A 22,704-nucleotide genomic window follows, 5' to 3' on the forward strand; every position below is an offset into this window, starting at 1 on the left:
GGCAGTGGAATAAAGAGACAATCATAGAGAGCTGAATTAGTCCTACTAAACTTCCTTTTCTAAGGAAAAAATGATATTCAAGAGAATCCAGGAAGAGGTGCTCCCACAACTTACGCAAAGTGAATCCAGCACTTCAGGGTGCACTGTGGTGGATATTGTTTTGTTTCACTAAAATTTTCCCCTCAGAAAGATAGCTTATTCCATGGCTTCTGGGGCCCAACAACAGTCGCTTTCACTGCCAACCCTTTTAGAGACTGCTTCATCTGCAGAGATCACATTTTTTTCTGGGGTGGTTTATATCCAGTTACTCAATAATAGGTTGTATAAGCCCAGCCCTTTTGTCCAAACTCAGGTCAACTCTGAAGGGCATCCTAGCTCCAGAGTTCCCTGCAGAGTAGTGCAACCCTCCCTCTCTCCAATCTGCTTTCTTCCTTTTCCTTCTACGGGGGTTGATCCCAGGAGCACTCCCTCATAAACTTCAGGCAAGCCAATCTGTCTGAGTCTGCTTCCAGGAGATCCTGAACTGCCACGACGTAGCTGGTTTCATCTTTCTTCTCATATTGCAATAGAAGATTTCCAGAAAATGTAGATGGATAAGGTAACAGTGGATAGTATTTTTTTACTTTTACCTGGGCAGGGGCCAAGCAGTGTTCTCCTCTTTTCTCTCTCAGGTTCTTCCCCTTGCCTCAGCTGAGTAATGAGTTTGGGGTTGGAAAATGGAATTATTCTGCGAGGTCAGGTTACTGAAGTTCTCCAACAGCATCACATTCCTGAGCCGGATTCTCTGAGCAGGGCTCAGCAGGCTCCACTTGTCCTGGATGAAATCAAATTCATATAGTCAGGTAACCACTGCATAGTTGTGACATACAATATATCTATTTCAGCAAAAAGTTTCCTCAGGTTGCTTTACATTCAGTCTTCGCTTCCAGTCCTGGACCCTGGTAACTGCTGATCTACTTTCTATGTTCCTGCTGTTTATTTATTTTTCTTTTTTTAAAATATAATTTTATATAAATTAAATCATACTGTATGTAACATTTTGGGTCTGACTTGTTTTACTTAGCATATATTTGGCAGATTCATTTTTTTTATATATATCCATAGTTTATTCATTGCACTTCTAATAAGTATTTCATTGTATATATTTACCACAATTTTTGTTTGATCCATTTATTCACAAGTTTATGGACATTTTGGCATGCTTCCATTTTGGGGCTCTTCTGAATAAATCTGTTTTAAACATCCACATACAATACTTTGTGTGGACATATGTTTTCATTTCTGTGGGCTAAAAACCTAGAAGTAAAATTGTTTTGGTCTTCTAGTGAGTTTGTATTTAAGTTCGTGAGAAATTGCTGAATTATTTACAAAATGAATGTACTATTTTGCATTTATACTAGCAATGTATGAGAGCTTCAGTTCTCTAAATATTCTCAAATACTTGGCATTTTCAGATTTTTAATTTTAGTTTTTATTAGGAGTGCTTGTTGGTTTTTTCATTGTATTTTTCTGATGCATTTTCCCTAATGGCAAATGACATTAAAAATTGTTTATTGTGCTCATTTGTTATTCACATTTATTCTTTGTTAAAGTGCTTGTTCATTTTTTAAAATGGATTTTATGTTTTCTCAATTTTGAGTTGTGTTACTTTTCGATATATTCTGGATGCAAATCCATTATCATATATGATCATATATGTGGTTTATAAATATATTCTCCCAATGGCTGTCATTTTCATTTTCTTGCAGTCTCATTCAGATAGCAGAAGACCTGATTTTCAGAAAGACAGTTTATTAATTATTCTTTTAGGGTGTGTGATTTGGTGTATCTAAGAAATCTAATTCAAATTCACATAAATTTAAAAAGGTTTTCTCCTATATTTTCTTCCAAATGTTCTATAGTTGTATCTGTTATGTTTAGAGCTATAATCCAGGTTTAGATATTTGTTATAAATTGTTAGTTTATTACTTAAGTTTCTGTTTTTGAAAACAGATATTCAGTTTTCTCAACACCATTTGTTGAAAGAACTATGCTTTCCAAATTAAATCTCTTCAGTACCATTATCAAAAATAATTTGGCTGTATTAATCAATTTGTGGACTTGCTATACTGTACCAATGATCCATTTTTAAGTCTGTAAGGCAATATCATAACATCTTGATTACTGTAGCTTTATCGTAAGTCTTGAAATCAGATGGTAAAAATCCTGTATGTTTTTCTTTTCCAAAATTGCTTTGAGTATTCTCAGCTACTTAAATTTCCATACAAATTTTAAAATAATTTGTCAATTTCTACTGGAAAAAAAAATCCCGTGGGATTTTGTATGGTTTTGCAGAGATGAGTAATCTCTTAACAATATTGAATCTTATAATTCATTAACATGGTATATATCTCTCCATTTATTTAGATCATTATTAATTCCACTCAATAGTACTATTTTAGTTTTCAGCTTATTGGCCTTGTATATATATTACTAAAATTTTCCTCAAGTATTTTATGCCTTTAGGTACTAAAATGTGTGGTACTAAAATTATTATAAGTAGCATTAACCTAATTTTAATTTCCAATTGTTTATTAGCAACATATGAGTATTAAAATAAAATTGTCATTTTCTTATTGGCCTTGTACCTTAGGATCTTACTAAATTCACTTTCTATTTCTAGTCGATTTTGGTAGATTATTCATAATTTTTTTACATAAACAATCATGTCATCTATAAATAGAGACAATTTTACTTCTTCTTTTACAATGCATATGACTACTTTTTTTTCTTTCTCTAACAGTAATGACTAAGACCCTCAGTATAAATATAGAAAAGAATTGGTAAGAATGAAAGTCTTCACATTTTCTATCATTATTTCTTCAAGTTCACTGATCTCTCCTTCTTCAGTATTTAATCTAATTTTAATTGTAACCAGTGTATTTTTAATATTTCAATTGTTGTTGTTTTATCTTTAGAACATACATTTGTCTTCTTAAACTTTCATTTCTTCACTTGTTTATTTTTCCCTACCTCATATACATATATATTGTTTTCAGAATTTTTTCTTCTAGTTCTGTCTGCTCTATAGGTTTTTTTTGACTCTATCCAAAGACTTATATAAGATTTCTCCACTCCAGGTGAAGTTATCATGACATATTCACCATCTTTTGTGAGATCTTGAAATACCGATTCTATTTTTTACCAGCCTTAGAGAATTTCCTCCCATCCATGAACAAATAATCACCCAAACATGAACTCTCTCTTTCTCTCTCAGTGCAACTGATCTTATCCTATACTATATTTTATCTGTCCTGGCTTTCTCAAGATCTGATCTTTATCCCCCCAATCCCATGCTCTAGGACCTCAAAAATGACACCAGCGAATAAGCAGTTGCAAAGCTAGGATTTAACTAATTTTTCTCATCTTTTCTATCAGGCAACAAAGTTCTTTGCTGCCTGTTGTTCAATGTCTTTTTTTTTTTTTTTTTTTTTTGACTGGTAAGGGGATCACAACCCTTGGCATGGTGTGGGCCGCACCTCGCTCAGCCAGTGAGCGCACCGGCCATCCCTATATAGGATCCGAACCCACGGCCTTAGCGCTACCAGTGCCGCACTCTACCGAGTGAACCACGGGGCCGGCCCTCAATGTCTTTTTCAGACATTTTTATGAGACTATTGTTTCATATATAGTTATATTTGTCTTGTTTCTTATTGTGCACAGTAGGAGGGAAATTCTCATAGTCTTCAGTACTGTATTGAGAGAACTAAAAATTATAAAATAGACTAGACTTGTAATTGATCTGCTATGCTTAATTTTAAAAGTAGCTTTGAATTGCTATAACATTCAAGATGATATTAGCGAGTTTTTAAAAATTTTTGTCAAAGATATTTATGTATAGATGAGTAACATGGATTTATCAAAAGTGAGGTGCAGCATCAAAATATACTTCTTATATCTCCTCCTCCTTCCCACCCCAAATTGAGCAATGCAGTATTAATTTGAAGCTGACAATTGCATATGCAAAATCCCATGACCACTCTGAGTAAAGGCACATCAAAGAAATTTACTCAGTGACATCATGTAAGTATAACTTTTCTAATTTATAGCAGAGGAACACATATTCATCCACTCCAAATAAAAGTAAACAATTACAACATTTCATCTTGTATATGACTTTTTATTAACCCACTTCTGTTGCTTATAACTAAATACCTGGCACTGACTGATTTATAATAAAAACAAAATTTATTGCTTACAGTTTCAGAGGCTGGAATGTCCAAAGTCTAGGGAACATCTAGTGAGGGTCTTAGTGGTGACTTCAGTGACAGAGGGTATCACATTATGAAGTGGAGGAGCAGAGAGAAAAGAGAGTGCAAGATAGTTTCTCACACACTCTCCTCAGAACCTCACCCCTGACCACTATTATTAATCCATTCACTAAGGCCCGGTCCTACAATCTATTACATCTTCAAGGCCCCGCCATTCAATTACCATAATAGGATTTCTCACCCTCCTAACAGTCACAGTGGAGGCCAAGTTTCTAATACATAAAACTTCAGGGACAGAATTCTAGCTTCAATGCATTTTGGGAGATATTCAACCCACTACATTATAACCCAGCCCCCAAAACTCATGTCCTTTTCACATGCAAATACATTTATTTCACCCCAAAGTCTTAACTTGTTTCAACTCAGAAGTTCAAAGTTCAAAGTTCCATCTGTGAAATTGAAACCAGTTATCTACTTCCAAGATACAATGGTGGGACAAACATAGGGTACCTACTACCATTCAAAAAGAGAGAAGCAGGCCAAAAGAAATGGGTAACAGGTTCCAAATAAGTCCAAAATCCAGTAGGGCAGACATTAAATCTCAAAAATCGTGACTCATGTATCTTGACTTCATGTTCAACCTCTTCTGCATGCTGGTGCAGGGGTTGGGTCTCTGCACCATTTTGTCTCCCTAGTCCTATGGTCCTATAATGGAAGAGTTGGCCTCAGAGGCTTCTGTAATGCTTTCAGGGCCTTTTCCCTCTTCTCTTGACAATTCCTTTCTTTTGTACTAATCTTCTTAACATGATTACATTTTTCTTCTGAAAATGCTCTCTTCTTTACCACATGGCCAGGCTGCAAACTTTCCAAATCTTTACACTCTGCTTCTCTTTTTAATCCTGGCTTTACATTATGCCTTTGCCACCGTAATTCAGCTTAGGCTGTTACAAGTAACCATGCAGCCTCCTTAATGTTCTGCTGCCTAGAAATTTCTTCTGCCAAATACTCTGGTTCACCACTCTTAAGTTCCAACTTCCACAAAGTCCTATGGCATGGACACACTTGCCTATTATGTCCTGTATCTTAATCTGCATTCAAATGATCAATAGAAACATGCCACAAGCATTTTATTGTGAATACAGGAAAGAGTGATCCTGAAAAGACAAATTGTTTATTTCAAACATTTCTAAACTTATTTGAGTATGGAACATTTCTTTTATATCTAGTCATATCCTGCAGATTGGGAATGCTGATTAAGTAAAAATCCCATGAAGCTCATTGGGTTTGGATTAAATGCAAAAAGAGTGAGAATTTACAAAATTTAAGCAGACTAAAAATAAAAATATTTTATAATAAATTCCTATCATTCTTTAATTTTTTTTTTCTAACTTTGAATTATGGAGAATATACTGGTGTTTTCCAGATGTTGTGAAGTAAGCAGCTGACTGGAAACAGCAGTGTGAGGGAATGATTTGAGGTGATAGAGTAGTTCTGCATCTAGTTAGTAATGATAATAGTATAACTCTATATACATTTCTTAGAACTTACAGATCTGTATGCCAAGAAGAGTAAATTCATGGTATGCAAATTATAAACAAACAAACAAACAAACAAACAAACAAATGCGATTTCGGTTTAGGAAAAATAAAACCAAACAAACACTGTCTTTGGATTGCATTCTGTTGTAGGAGTGAAGGCATAGCTATTTTAAAGTTTCACTCAAAACCCGCCAGCTGTGTTCTCCATGAACAGGAAAGACAGTGTTACAGTTTTCAGGGTTTTCTTGCATACAACGTAGCCTGAAGATATTGAGGAAGAAGAACAATTATTTTCCATATGCATAATATTACTTAGCTAAAGAAAGCATATAAATTTCTGTCCTTTTTCACAAGTATGTAATCTTGTATTTGGAAAACATGTGGGGGTAGACAAAGGCTAAATTATTAGCTTTTTATTTGTGTAGTAGCATTAGAAGAAATGCTATTAGTTTAAATTAAAGCACAGCAAGGCACTTCTGCATAATTCAAGCAAACAATTCAACAAATAAACTCCAGACTCGTTATTACTGCTTCCTAAATAGCCAGGCAGCTCGAGGACAATGAAAAAACTATTTTATAATGAAGGGGGATCATAAGAGGTCAGAGGTGAAAATCCAGGAAAGCTTGCTTTCCAGAAAATAGATTGGAAGACACGGCCAAATATGTAATTCTCAGGACAGACTTTAAGCGCTATAATGAGAGAATGAAATGCAAAAACATATTTCTTAAGATAAATTTAATTGAAAGAAAGGTCTTTCTGAACTGTCTTATTTCCCTTTATGTTCTTTCTTAATGCTTTAAGTAAGCAAAATAATCAACCACAGAAAGGTGATGTTTAAGTAACACAAGCAATGAACACATAGGTCAATTACAGAAATCTGCTGATAGAGCTACACTTGAAATCATCATGGAGAAACCAATTGTGTGGGCAGCAGAAGACTCAGGAAAGATATATTATTCATTCAAATGTCCTTATTCCTGCATGAAGAACTTTTTCCTGTGAGCTTTTATAGCAAATTGAAATTGGGGGTGGGGGGGACTGTATATGCATCTCTTCTCTTTCCTAAATTTCTACATGTACTATAAAAGCACGTGAGATATTTACATCTACTTCTCCAATTCTCACTATAACCAATTTGCATATGAGAAAATTGGGAATACTGAAAAGAGTAATAAAGATCTAATATCCAAATTCAGTGAAAGATATACTAAGCTTTCATACCTAAATCCATTTGACATCAAAGCTTGTGTCCTTTCATTCACTGATGGATATCTTAAATAAATATTTATTGGGTGCTGTCCATTGTCCAGACATTCTATAGTAGAAATCAGTCTCTGTGCCCATTTAAAATCTATTAAGGGAAGAAAGAAAAACATTAAACGAGTATTTATACAAATGATTTTGTTATTACATTTATGGCTGCTCTTATAGAGAAATGAACAGTGATTTGAGAATGTAATACATTCGCCATATAGGAATAGGTCCTATATGGCGACAGCGTGTGTGCTGAGGCAGGGTGGTACCTAGAAAAACTGACATAAAAATATGTAAAATCAAAGTGTTTCAGAGAGTAGCAACAAAAATTGCAAACCGATGTAGGTAGGTGCTACATTATTTGAAATATTAAAGTGACCATTTTACAAAATCAGGTTTTAACTTTAAAAAAGTAAGTTTTATTGTATCACCTTTCACTATACTGATAATTGTTTTGGAATTGCTTTCCCAAAACTTTTCTCCAAACTTAATATCAAAGTAATTAAAGGTACCAATCAATAATTGTTCATACTCTATAATCTGATTGAAATGATAAATATTAGATAAAGAGCTAGGAAATTTAGTTCAAAAGCCAACTCATCTTTCAAGGTCCAGTGGAAATGCCATCACCTCTGTAATGCCTGGCTTAACACTTGGCACTAAAGGCAGAATTAATCTCTCCCATTTTGATTGTTCTAATATGCCTTAGTCAGCAATGTCTGCAATGATGTTTTGAAATAAGTTATGCACAAACTCTGTGGCTATTGACAATAGGTATTTATTTCTCACTCATGAGTCTGTTGGTTGGTTATAATTCTGCTGGGCTTGCCTGGACTTCAGACTTTGGATCTTTTTTAGTTCCTCTTTACTATTCCAACATTCACTTTGGATCAGCAGCAATGTGAGAAACACTGTTCTCGTGGAAGTTCACAGGACATAAAGTAGTTAAGCAAAAAGACATAATGCCGGTTAACACTTTGGCTAAGAACTAATGGACTGTCACTTCTCTTCACATTCTTTTGGTCAAAGTAAGCCATGACCAACATCAATATCAATAGTGAAAGGACATATTCTGCCCATCCTCTGTCACATGGCAGAGGGATTAAACAAATGAAAACCGTAACCCAAGCTAACACACCATAACATTTAATATGTATATATGTTTAGCATTCATTACATATAAATAAGGATATTCAAATATATTTTAAATCATTGTTAATATGAGCCCTTTCTGGTATAACAAGAGACATGACAAAATTCATTTATTCTGTCTTCATAGAATCTATTGTGGAATATTTATTTAAATAAAATAATGACTGGGAAATAAAATAATGCATATTGATACTGTCATTCATTCTTTGTCTATAATTTATAAGTAAAACAAAATGTAAATTAAAATATATAAAATAAATAGTTTAAGAATTAATTATAAATCAAACAACTGTATTGAGACTATTTTAGAAGCCTTCTCTGTATGCCCTAACTCATAACATTGTCTTAAACAATAGGTCCAAAAAGAATAGAGAAGACAGAATTAGTAAATAAAGATGAGCTAGCCAACATCCCCATTTTTGTGACAACTGTATCACTGCTTTACTTTATAGTTTTAGAAACCCTGGATTTAATCTTAAACAAAATAGTTTAATTGTGACCGACAATTAAAAACGTGCTGCATAAATTCTTGTGGTTGGTTTTTATCACTAAATACTATGTTTAAGATTCATCCATTTTGACATACACAGTTATAGTTCATTCATTTCTATTGCTGTATAGTATTTTTTATGAACATATTATTTTTATTTCTCTATTATGTTTTAAAGGAGTTCTTTTCTAGCTTATATACCTTTTTTATGAAGCATTTTTGAAAGAAATATATTCCCTATTTTGCGGCTTGTTTTTAAAGTTTTAATGATGTATTAGTCAATTTTTGTTGTTTTTAACAAAATACTGGGTGATTTATAAAGAAAATGAAATTTATTGCTTACAGTTTCTGAAGCTGGGAAGTCCAAAGTCCATCTGGTGGTGCCGACAGTGACCCAGGGTCTCACATTGCAAGATGGTAGTAGCAGTGAGGGCAGAGAGAGAGAGAGAGAGAGAGACAGACTCTCCTCTTTTAAAGCCCTCAGAACCATGCCTGTGATCACCATTTTTAATCCATTCGCTACTTCATGGTCCTACAATCCAATCATCTCTTCAAGGCTCCACCTTTCAATTACCGTAATAGGATTTCCCACCCTCTCAACAGTCACAGTGGGGGCTAAGTTTCTAACACATAAAACTTGGCGGACCCAATTCAAGCTTCAGTGAGTTTTGGCAGGACACAATTTAATCTACTACAAATGGTGCCTTTTATTGAACAGTGCCACGGTCTTATTCCTATTTAAAAAGAATTTTAGAATCTCTTTGTCAATGTCCACAAAATCACCTAAAGGGTTTGCTATTGGGATTATATCAATACTACACATAATTCTGGTGAAAATTAACCTCTTTATTATTCTTCCATTCTTTGAACATGGTTTTATTTATTTATTTCTCATTAATTTCTTATGTATTTATAATTATTAATGCTATATAATTATGTAATTATTGAATTTACTATTTAGCATATCACATTTGTATGCTATTGCAAAATTTATGCAGCATGTTTTCTCTCATTTTCTAATGGATTTTCTTCTCATATAAATAAATATTGATTTTTGTTTTCATTCTAGAGCAGAAAACTTTTTAAAAATATATACATATGTTATTTTATTATAAAGTTGTATAATAAAGGAATTAATAAATGATTTGAAGCATAAAAATACATTACAAAAACTTAATGGTGAAAATGGAATAAATATATGAATTCCGAGAAAAAAAGAATAAAAAAGAATGTATGTATTTTTTAACTGGAAAGATATAACTTTTGAATTGCTACAGTAGTTAACTTCTATTGGGCACCTTTCAAATAACTATATGATTATTTTATTTTACTTTTTCTTGTTGAAACATAATTGATTATACATATTTGTGGGGTAGAGAGTTGAATATCAATACCTGCATACAAACTGTGAGGATCAAATCAGAATAATTAGTATATTCATTATTACAAAGTATAATTATTCTTTATGTCCATTAACCAATCTCTCACTAACCCCTCTCTCTCCCCTTTACCACCTCTAGTAATCACAATTCTGATCTCTCCTTCTGAAAGTTCAATACATTATTGTGATTGTTCTTTTCTTCTTTCTTCCTTTCTTTCTTCTTTCTTCTTTATTTATTTTTTAGCTCTCACTTATGAGTGAGGACATGTGGAATTTCTCTTTCTGTGCCTGGCTTATTTCACTAAACATACTTTTCTCCAAACTCATCCACAATGATATGAATAGCAGAATTTTATTTTTTTATAGCTGAGTAATATCCCGTTATGTTTATATACCACATTTTCCTTATCCAGTCATCCATTTATGGACATTTGTTTTGGTTCCATATCTTGTCTATTGTAAATACAGCTGAGATAAATATGGAAATGCAGGTATTCCTTTGACATGATTTCCATTCCTTTGGGTATATACCCAGTAGTGCGATTGATGGGTCGTACGGTAATTATATCTGTAGTTGTTTGAGAAACTTCCATATTATCTTCCATAATGGCTGTACTAATTTACAGTCCCACCAGCAGTATAGAAGAGTTCCCCCTTTCTCTGCATCCTCATCAGCATTTGTTTCTCTTTGTCTTTTTTTTTTTTTGCCTTATAATTTATTTATTTATTTATTTATTTTTTTTTTTAAATTTTATTTTGTCGATATACATTGTAGCTGATTATTGCTCCCCATCACCAAAACCTCCCTCCCTTCTCCCTCCCCCCCTCCCCCCCAACAATGTCCTTTCTGTTTGCTTGTTGTATCAACTTCAAATAATTGTGGTTGTTATATCTTCTTCCCCCCCCCCCCGGTTTGTGTGTGTGTGTGTGTATGTGTGTGTGTGTGTGTGTGTGTGTGTGAATTTATATATTAATTTTTAGCTCCCTCCAATAAGTGAGAACATGTGGTATTTCTCTTTCTGTGCCTGACTTGTTTCACTTAATATAATTCTCTCAAGGTCCATCCATGTTGTTGCAAATGGCAGTATTTCATTTGTTTTTATAGCTGAGTAGTATTCCATTGTGTAGATGTACCACATTTTCCGTATCCACTCATCTGATGATGGGCATTTGGGCTGGTTCCAACTCTTGGCTATTGTAAAGAGTGCTGCGATGAACATTGGGGAACAGGTATACCTTCGACTTGATGATTTCCATTCCTCTGGGTATATTCCCAGCAGTGGGATGGCTGGGTCGTATGGTAGATCTATTTGCAGTTGTTTAAGGAACCTCCATACCATTTTCCATAGAGGCTGCACCATTTTGCAGTCCCACCAACAATGTATGAGAGTTCCTTTTTCTCCGCAGCCTCGCTCTTTGTCTTTTTGATAAAAGCCAGTCTAGCTGTGGTGAGATGATATCTCATTGTGGTTTTGATTTGCATTTCCCTGGAGGCTAGTAATGTTAACCATTATTTCATGTGCCTGTTGGACATATGTATGTTGTCTTTTGAGAGATGTCTATTCAACTCCTTTGCCCATTTTTAAACTGGATTATTTTATTTATTTATTTTTTTATTGTTAACTTGTTTTATTTCCTTGTATGTTCCCCATTGTTAAGCTCATGTTAGATGTACAGTTTGCAAATATTTTCTCCCATTGTGTAGGTTGTCTTTTCACTCTGTTGATTATTTTCTTTACTGTGCAGAAAGTTTTTAGTTTGATACACCATTTGTTCATTTTTTTATTTTGTTGCCTGTGCTTTCGAGGTCTTATTCATAAAGTCTTTGCCGAGTCCTACATCCTGAAGTGTTTCCCCTATGTTTCTTCTAGGAGTTTTATAGTTTCATGTCTTATATTTAAGTCTGTAATCAATTTTGAGTTGATTTTGCTATACTGTGGGAGGTACAGGTCTAGTTTTATTCTTCTATGACATGGAATCTAGTTTTCCCAGCACATATTGAAGTGGCTGTCCTTCAATATATGTTCTTGGTGCTTTTGTCAAATATCATTTGGCTGTAAGTACATGGTTGATTTTGGGGTTCTCTATTCTAGAGTAAAAAACTTGATTAATAATAATGCTTATTTCGTAATCCAACTTGATGTTTGCTGGATTATTTCATTTTTTTAAATTTATTTTTGTTTCTTTTATCTTATTTATTTTAGTTCTACTTTCAAAATAATGTAATTTATATTCATGAACAACCAAGAAACTATTAATTTTTTTTGTATATCATTAGTATGCAATTGACATGTCAAAATATTTCTCACTTTTAGCTATTCCTTCCCACTAGTATCTCAGACCTTCATGCTTGGATCACTTTTTTTTTGCCTAAAGTACTCCTTTAAAATTTCTCTAGTGGGTTCTGCTGATTGTTGTCTCCAATTTCATGTTTTTACTTAAAAATGTCCTTATTACACATTTGTTCTTGAAATATATTTTCACTGAGTATAGGATTCCAGCTTGGCATTTAGTCTCTTTAGTACTCCGAAGATATTTCCCCAAGATAATGTTGCAGGATGTGTTTATTCCTGGTTGGGCCTCACATTAAGTATATAGACTTTTGGAGTCCCAGCTTTATGAAAGATGGCTTCTGTTTTAGTTTGTTTTCTGTTGCTTATAACAGAATACCTGAAATTGCATAATTTAATTTAAAAATAAAATATATTTCTTACAGTTTTGGAAGCTTGGAAATCCATGGTCCAGGGGGCACATCTGGTGTGGGTCTTCTTGGTGGGGACTCCCTGCAGAGTTCTGTGACAATGCAGGGTATCACATGGAGAGAATGGTGAGAACTCTTTCATGTGCTCTACTTGTAAAACCACTTGTCTACACCCATGATAAACCATTACTCCATTAATGGCATGCTTCAATCACCTCTTAATGGCCCCATCTGTAAAACACTCTGACCAAATTTCCCACCATCTTAACACTGTTACAGTGGGGATCAAGTTCTCAGCAAATGTATTTTCAGGGAACACATTCAACCCATAGTACCTCCCTATAAGATTTCCCAGCTTGGCTGCTGTCTGGACACTGTGTTCTGCAAATCAAACCTCAACACTCAAGGTCAACATGTTTTGCAATCACCATCAGATCAACAGTAGAGAACTCTGCTGACTACTGTGTTCAGTACTGTCCTTTCCTCCTTGTGTTCCAACTTTTGCTTACTCTCAAACCAAATATTTTCTGTTTTTGACAAAATTGCACAAAATATTTTAGTCAGAATTTTGCATGATTTTTTAGAGGGAGAATGTCCAGGTATATCACTAGAAACAAAACTGTTTAACATTTACAGATTGCTAACACTGAGAAAGTCTTTCAATATTTAGTAAACATTTTATCTATTTCTTGCCAATTAAAGTTTTTCTTAATATAGTTTTTAATATGTGTTCTTTGACATTATTCCTGAGTTTCATTTATTTCTTGAAATGAATGGGACAGTTTAATTCTCACCTGCAGGTCAAAAGCCTCTCTCTGGGCCCAAGTCTATACCAAAGGGCTAATTAAGTACATCTTTCATAACTCTTTAGCACTTAATTACCATTTATCCTCTTTATTCCTGCTTTTTTCTAATTAATTTTTAATTCTAATGGGTTTTACATCAAAAAGATTATTCAGAACCTATTTTCAGCATTGTATATCTAAATTGCCTAAAATAATCTGTTACATCCTCACATTCGTTTAAAATCAAGGGAGTATAAGAGAACTGTGGAAGAAAATTAAATGAGAAACCCACAGGGAAAATTCATTTATTATTATTATGATTTATAACATTAATTGAGTTATTAGCCATTATATAGATCAAGTTTACTTACTTTTTTCTGAATATTTCAAAACCTGAACTAAGTTTTCAAATTGTTAAAATACTTAAATCTAGGAGAAAAAAATCCTTATTTATTCAAACACTGTCTAATTCACACTTTATATCGTGACATTGTAAATATTTTACCTTTTTATGTCAAAGAAAGACAAAAATATTCTAAACAGACGCAACCGTCATCACTGAAATCTGACCTTGGTGGACTGTTGGAAACTGAACTTGATGATTACCTACACATGATTGCTGCATAATTTAGGTTTCATGGTTTTCATTTCAAGATTATAAATGTGATTTTTTTTTTGGAGGGGCTATAATTACCATTAGTTAACCGCTCAAATAGAAATGCATGCATATTTTTAAATTAGAGTGTTTAGTGAGAGTAGTTTTGAAGTCAACAGTAAACAAATACAGCATTAACTAATCTCTACAGTTTAGTGGTTATAAGTGTAAAGATTTTTTTCCCAATGTAATTCCTATCAATGCTTAGAAGTCTTATTGATTTACTACATTTTGAGCTTGATTTTTTGGTATTAAAATATAATTTTCTGAATAAAAACTAAGAAGTAATCTTGATTTCCCTTACATTTAGTTCCACAACAAAGGTTTTTCTAACTCCAAAACATATCATGAGTTATCGATACTTTTAAACCTACATATCATGAATTATCCATATTTTTAAATCTCCAGTCTCCATAGCCTAATGTAAATTAGCATCAAGTCTCACAGAAACTATTATGTTTTTCTAACGATTCTCTTTACTCCATTCTTGCCCACACTGCCAACACCCCATGTCCTCCACATTGCACCAGAGAGGGTGACATAATTTTGGGGAAGGGAGAGGGAGAGAAGGTAGGATATAACCTGTATTGAACTTATCTTTCAAAGTGATAATAATTTCTATACAAAATGAAATGTTTGTTACTATAACTTCTACATCACAATTAAAATTTAAACAGTTAAAAAAAAAAAAACAGGCAACTCGATTGAAACCCATAACTTTGGAATCAATGACTTCTTTGAAGCCGTGGTAACACTTAAATATGATTAAGACTTGAATGCAGAAGTTTGGTTGGTTAGAGAGCAAATTAAACTTCCAACTTGCTCAAATAAAATTACAAAAAAAAGTAAATTTGTGTATCACAAAGAGATACAGTACACTGCAACTGCCAACACTGGACAGCTATTAGATTATTTATAGTCCTAGGATTATAAGGAATCCTGTCACCTACTAGACAGTCTTGTGTTTCCTTTCTTTCTAATCACAGACTCGTGGGTTTAAGGTATGACACCATCACGAGCAATTGTAGCCTTGGTGATAGATTCCATTTCTGCATGAGTAGCAAGTTGCAAGTGATGAGGGGTAATATGATTTATTCTTAAGCCTTTTGATGCATTTCCTGCCAATTCAAGTACCTCTGTGGTAGCCACTCCAGGATGGCTGTGCTGTACACAGTGCCTGCACTGTACACACGTTCATGGCCACTTTTCATAGATTTCATATGTTGATGAATACAGCCCACAGATAACTGCAAGCCTGCTCTCTGCAAACCAGGAGCCATCGATTTGGCCTTTCCGGAATCCATTGTGTACAACGTGATGTTAAAAGTATATGTACATCGTGAAATAACTAAATTAAGCTAATTAACACATACATTAAGTCACATAGTCATCATTTTTGTGTTGAGAACACTTTGCATTCACTCTTTTAACATTTTTCAATAATACAATATTCTTGAATATTGTATGTTGTGAATTACAACATAGTCACCATATTGTACAATAGATCTCTTGAATTTATTTCTCTTATCTAATTAAAATTTGAAAATTTATATCCTTTAACCAATGTCTCTCCAACACCCCAACCAACTACTCCAGTCTCTGATAACCACCATTTTACTCTGTATTTCTATAAGATCAACTTTTGTAAATTCCACATATGAGTGTGATCATATGGTATTTGTCTTTCTGTGCCTGGCTTACTTCACTTAATGTGCTCCAGGTTCATTCATGTTGTCACAAATGAAAGGATTTCTTTATTTTTGTAATGGCTGAATAGTATACTATTGTATGTGTGTGTGTGTATATATATATATCACATTTTCTTCATTCTTCCATCGATGGACACTCAGATTGACTGCATATCTTGACTCTTGTGAATAATGTTGCAAAAAACATGGGAGTTCAGATATCTCTTTTAATGCTGACTTCATTTCTTTTGGATATATACTCAGTTCTGGGATTTCTGAATCATACAGTAGTTGTATTTTAATTTGTGAGGAACCTCCATACTGTTTTCTATGATTGTACTAGTTTGCATTCCCACCAACAGTGTGTGAGTGTTTGCTTTTTCCCACTTTCTCCCATTTGTTATCTTTTATGTTTTTGATAATAGCCATTCTAACAGGTGTGGGTGATCATTGTGGTTTTAATTTGCATTTTCCTGATGATTAGGGATGTTGAGTATTTTTCATATACCTGTTGGCCATTTGTCTGCCTTCATTTGAGAAATGTCTATTCAGATCCTTTGCCTAATTTTTAAAGTTTATTTGTTTTCTTGGTATTGAGTTGTTTGAGCTCCTCATATATTTTGTATATTAATTCTTTATCAGATGTATAGTTTACAAATATTTTCTCCTATTCTGTAAGTAGTCTCTCACTCTGTTGATTGTTTCTTTGCTGTGCAAAAGCTTTTTTATATAATACAATTTGTCTACTTTTGCTTTTGTCACCTGTGGGTTTCGGGTCATAACCCAAAATTCATTGACCAGATGAATTTTATGGCATTTTTGTCTTATGTTTTCTTCTAGCAGTTTCATAGTTTTAGGTCTAAAATTTAATCTATTTTGAGTTATTTTCATATGTGGTGATGGATAAGGGTCTAATTTCATTCTTCCACATGTGAATATTCAGTTTTCCCAACATTGTTTACTGAAGAAGACTTTCCTTCCTCAAACGTATGTTCGTGGTAACTTTGTCAAAAATATCTCTATTCTGGTCCATTAGTCTGTGTATCTGTTATTCTGCCGGTATTGTGCTGTTTTGGTTACCAGAGCTTTGTAGTATATTTTGAAGTCAGGTAACATGATGCCTCTTGACTTAGATTTTTAGGGTTTTTTCTTTTCTTTTTTCTTTTTTTGTTCAAGATTTCTTTGGCTATTTGAGGTCTTTTTTGTTTCATACAAATTTTAGGATTTAAAAAAAATTTATGAGAAAAAATAACTTTGAAATTTTAATAGGGATTGCTTTGAATCTGTAGTTTGCTTTGCATAGTATAGATATTTTTATTTTATTATTATTTTGTTTGTTTGTTTAATAACTTTGTGTTTTTTTAAATTTATTAAGAATATTCATGAGATACAAAGCTAATTGTCACACCTCATGCCCATGATGTGAGGGCCAGATTCATACTGGCAGCATACCCATTACCACAAAATACTTTTGCACCCTGTGTCCCCATCCAATTATCCCCCAACTTCCCTCCCCTTTTGTGGCCTTGGGAATGTTCCCTCCCTCTGTAAGACCATTGCACTACTGTGGTCTTTCCTTCCTTCCTTCCTCTCTTATCTCCCACATATGGGTGAGCACATGCGGTATTTATCCTTCTGTACTTTGCTTATTTCACTCAGCAAAAGTTTCTCTAGGTTCATCCATGTTGTTGCAAATGGGAGTATTTCATTCTTTTTTATGGCAGAGTAGTATTCCATAGTGTATATATACCACAGTTTTCTTATCCAATCATCCATCAATGGACATTTAGGTGGGTTCCATATCTTGGCTATTGTAAACAGAGTTGCAATGAACATGGGAGTGTGGGTATCTCTTAGACATGATGATTTCCATTCCTCTTGATATATACCTAGACGAGGAATTGATGGATCATATGAAAGATCTATCTGTAGTTGTTTGAGTATAGACATTTTAATAATATTAATTCTTTCAATCCATAATCAAAAAATGGGGAATCTTTCCAATTATTTCTGTGTTTTTAAATTTCTTTTATCAATGTTTTACAGTTTTTAGTTTAGAGATCTTTTACTTCTTTGGTTAAATTCATTTCTAACTATTTTACTTTTTTATAATGATTGTAAATAGGATCATTTTCTTGATTTCTTTTTCAGGTAGTTCATTGTTAGTGTGTAGAAATGCTACTAACTTTTGTATTTCAGCTGTGTATTCTGCAACTTTACTGAATTTTTTATTATTTCTTACAATTTTTTAAGTGCAGTTGTTAGGAATTTCTACATATAAGATCATGTCATCTACAAACAGGGACAGTTTAACTTTTTCCTTTCCAATTTGGATTCTTTTAAAAAATTTCTCTTCGGGCCGAACCCGTGGCGCACTTGGTAGAGTGCTGCGCTGGCAGCGTGGCGACGCTCCCGCCGCGGGTTCGGATCCTATATAGGACTGACCGGTGTGTGCCGGTCACGAAAAAACGACAAAAAAAATAAAAATAAAAATAAAAAATTTCTCTTGTCTAATTGCTCTGGTTAGGCCTCCTCGTACTATGTTAAATGCATCCTCCATGGGATGAATGCCACTTTATAATGGTTTATAATCTTTTTAATGTGCTATTGAACTCAGTTTGATGGTATTTTGTTGAGGATTTTTGTATCTGTGTTCATCATGGATACTGACCTATGGTTTTCTTTTTTCTTTCTTTTTCTTTTTTTTTTGCAGTGCCCTGTTTGGCTTTGTATTACGGTAATGGTGACATCATAAAATGAATTTGGAAGTATTACCTTCTCTTCAATTTTTTGGAAGAGTTTGAGAAGAATTAATATTAATTATTCTTTAAATGTTTGACAGAATTCAGCAGTGAAGGTGTAAGGTCCTGGGCTTTTCATTGAAGGGAGACTTTTTATTTGTTCTTACTTTCATTGGCGTGTTCAAATTTTAGTTTCTGTATGATTCAGTCTTAGTAGGTTGTACATGTCCAGGAATTTATTCATTTATTTTAGATTATACAGTTTGTCGGGGCATAATTTTTTGTAATAATCTGATATAATACTTTATATTTATATTTCTGTTTCATGAGTTGTAATGCTACCCCTTTCATTTCTAATTTTATTTATTTAAGTCTTCTCTTTCTCTTAGTTAGTCTAACTAAAGGTGTGCTGATTTTGTCCTTTACAAAACCAATTCTTGTTTTTGTTAATCTTTTCTATTTTTTTTCAAGTCTGTATTTTATTTAATTCTTCTCTAATTTGTGTTATTTTATTCTTCCACTAACTTCAGGCTGTGTTTTTATTTTTCTAATACCATGAGATGCAATATTAGGCTGTTTATTTGGGTTTATTCTTTTTTGATGTAGATATTTATTGCTATAATCTTTCCTCTTAGAACTGCTTTTGCTATATCCCATATATTTGGGAGTGATATGTTTCCATTTTTGTTTGTCTGAAGGAATTTTTAAATTTCTCTTTTAATTTCTTCATTATTCCATTGGTTGCTTTGGAGAATGTTGTTTAATTTCCATGTATTTGAAATTTTTCTGAAGTTCCTTCTGTTACTGATTTTTAGTTTTATAGCATTGTGGTCTAAAAAACATATCAGTTTTTAATTACCTTAAATTTAAGACGTGTTTTGTGGCCTAACATTTGATCCATACTATAAGATTTTTCATGTGCAGTTAAAAAGAATGTATATTCTGTAGCTGTTGGATGGAAAGTTCTTTATGTATATATGTTAGATCCATTTTGGTCTACAGTGTAGTTTAAGTTCAATGACGTTTTGATTTTCTATATAATATTTTCAAAATATTTGATTTTCTGTCTAGATGATCTGTCCACTGCTGAAAGTGAGGTGCTTAAGTCCCCCACTATCACTGTATTGTAGTCCATCTCTCCCTTCAGATCTATTAATATTTGCTTTATTTACTTATGTACTACAATATCGGGTGCATATATATTTACAGTTGTTATGTGTTCTTGCTGAATTGACCCCTTTGTTACTATGTAATAACTTTTTTTTGTCTCTTTGAACAGATTTGGACTTAAAGTCTATCTTATCTAAACATAATTGATACTATTTGTTTTTATTTTATTTTATTTTATTTTTGGTTTCCATTTGCCTGAGATATATGCACACACACACACACACACACACACACACACACACACACACACACACACATATGTGTGTGTGTGTGTGTGTATGTATATATTTTAAATCTTTTCATTTTCAGTCTATGTGTGTCCTTACAGAGGAAGTGAGTCTTTTACAGATAGTATATAGTTGGGTCTTGTTTTCAAATTCATTTAGCACTCTACATCTTTTGATTAGAGAATTTAATCCATTTACATTAAAGGTAATTATTGATAGTAATGACTTACTATTGTCATTTTATTAATTTGTTTCTGGTTTTTGTAGATTCCTTGTTTCTTTGTTCTTCTTTTGCTGTCTTTGTGGTTAAATGATTTTCTCTAGTGATTCTGTTAGAGTATTTGCTTTTTATGATTCATTTATCTACTAGAGGTTTTTGTTTTGTAGTTATCATGAGGTTTACAAAGAACATCTTACAGTTTTAACAAGTTATTTTTAGCTGATAATAACTAAACTTTAATTTTAAAAAAATAGATTTTTAAGGGTGAAAATTTTCTTACAAAAATCCCATTATGACATTTACTTACCTTATAACCCCACTGTGGAATCCATTACACTTTAAATAACAACCAAACAAGTTACCATGTTCTGCCATATCTTATTAGATTTTACCAAGCCTTTTTATTTTTTTCTGTATCACTTGTTCCTAATCTATTATGTTGTAAGCACACTGACTCTTCTGATTAGTGTTATTTTTTATCTTACTTCAAGTATCAAGCCGAGATGAGGCTTTGCTATTTAACGTTACTATCCTCTTCATATTGACCTGTCACTTACCATTGAATTACCTCATTTTAAATAAAAAAGACTATATTTATGAATTTGAACATATTTACTTTCTTTTTTTCTAAACTTTATGAGCTTTATAAAATCAAGGGCTTTATATCTTTGTTATCCTCTCTATTTTCTACAATTAGAAAGGAACCTGGCACATAATAGGTAGCATCATTGAATAAATAAATAAACATATTAATTTGAATTATCACCACATTTTTTAAAGACAGAACTGTAAGGCACATTTATTTAATAGATGAGAAAACTCAGGATTAATAACTCGCCCCAGACAAAAAGAGAAGGAATAAAGGAGGATGACTTTTTTGACTTGTAGTTCAGTGCTGTTCTGAATGTAGCACACTAATGTCAGATAATCAGACCATGAATTATTACATTAAAACAGGAATTGGATACATGTAACGCCCCAATTAGTTCCTACCAACAGAGGAGCATTCACCTACAAAATTAATATTTTTTTTTTATAAATGGTATTCATTGTTTTATTTCTCTTAGGTTTTTAGTTATTTTTCTGGTAACTGAAATATACAGTTAGAATAGTTTACAGAAAAAATTTCAGTCATAACTAAGTAGCTTATACTGAATTAACATCTTACATAAAGGACAAAATACATACAGCAAATATTTGAACAGAGTAGAGAGCAACCACCACAGACAAAGAGGGAGAGACTGCAATCCCCAAGGATATTGAAGTTAAACTCCACATTCACCTTGGCTTTTACCCTCAGGGATTTTGTTGACACTCAATGTTGGAAAAGTTATTATAGCAGAAAGATGCAGTATTATTAAACTAAGGAGGAAGATATTGGAGTTCAGGGATGCCAAATTTTCTGAGGTTTGAGAGATAGCATCACAGAGAACAAGAAACTTTAGCAATATGAGTCCCCAAATCTGGGTGAAAATTTCTCTCAAGGTAATCCTAAAAGTCCAATTTTGCAGGACTAAATTAATACAAACCCAGTAAAAAGTGGCATTTGGGAGGTTAAAGTGCTAAGCAGAAAATTTAGCAGCTGTAAGATGCTAAGGAGGCACAGGTTAGAGCAAGGTAGAGGCCTTGATCAATATTTCACTCTGTCAGTTGAAAAATAGGAAGGGACACACTTTAGAAGCAATGACCATGACCTAGAAGTAAGGGTTAAGATGACATATTGCAACCTTAAAAAGCATAAAACCAACCCTCGACAAGAGGAAATGACCTGCCTATGTTTCTTTTGTTCTTTCTGCTTGACAGAAAAAAAAATTAGCCTTCCCTGGAGGAAGATAATACCTTACAGAATATCAATCAAATTTCAAACTCAATACCTCTGTGAAATTCAAAATTGTGTGACATTCTAAACAATGGTTCTAATAACCAACAAACATGAAAAAATAAATTGGCAATAGAAATAAATCTAAAGGTGATTGATGTATGGACGTTTTATAGAAGAACATCTCTCAGCCTTTACTTAGTGAATGAAGTCTGACATCTGATCTCTGACATTCAGATACTTCTACTTGTCCGAGTAGTTTTAATGCTTTTGAAGTTTTTTTTTCTCATATGTAAAATGAGAAGAATACTTCCCATTTTCCAAAGAAGTAGTTAGAAGTGAATGAAATGTTTTATAATATTGAAATATATTTCAACCCCCTATGTTAATTCCTGGCATATAGTAAGGGTTAAACAAATCCATGTTCATTTGTTTTGGTTTAGTTTTCTTTCTTTCCATGAAGATAAGAATTCCGGTCTAGGTATAATTGGTTTCCTAATGTAAAGTAAATGTTCTTATAAAGATTTTTAAAAAATTTCTTTCTTTCTCTTAAAAAAAAAAAAAAAAAACATTTCCCAGCATTATGTGAACTATTTTTCAGTGGCCACCCACTTTTCCATCTTCCACACTTC

Source organism: Cynocephalus volans, chromosome 15 (genome assembly GCF_027409185.1).
Source record: "Cynocephalus volans isolate mCynVol1 chromosome 15, mCynVol1.pri, whole genome shotgun sequence".
Classification (NCBI taxonomy): Eukaryota; Metazoa; Chordata; class Mammalia; order Dermoptera; family Cynocephalidae; genus Cynocephalus; species Cynocephalus volans.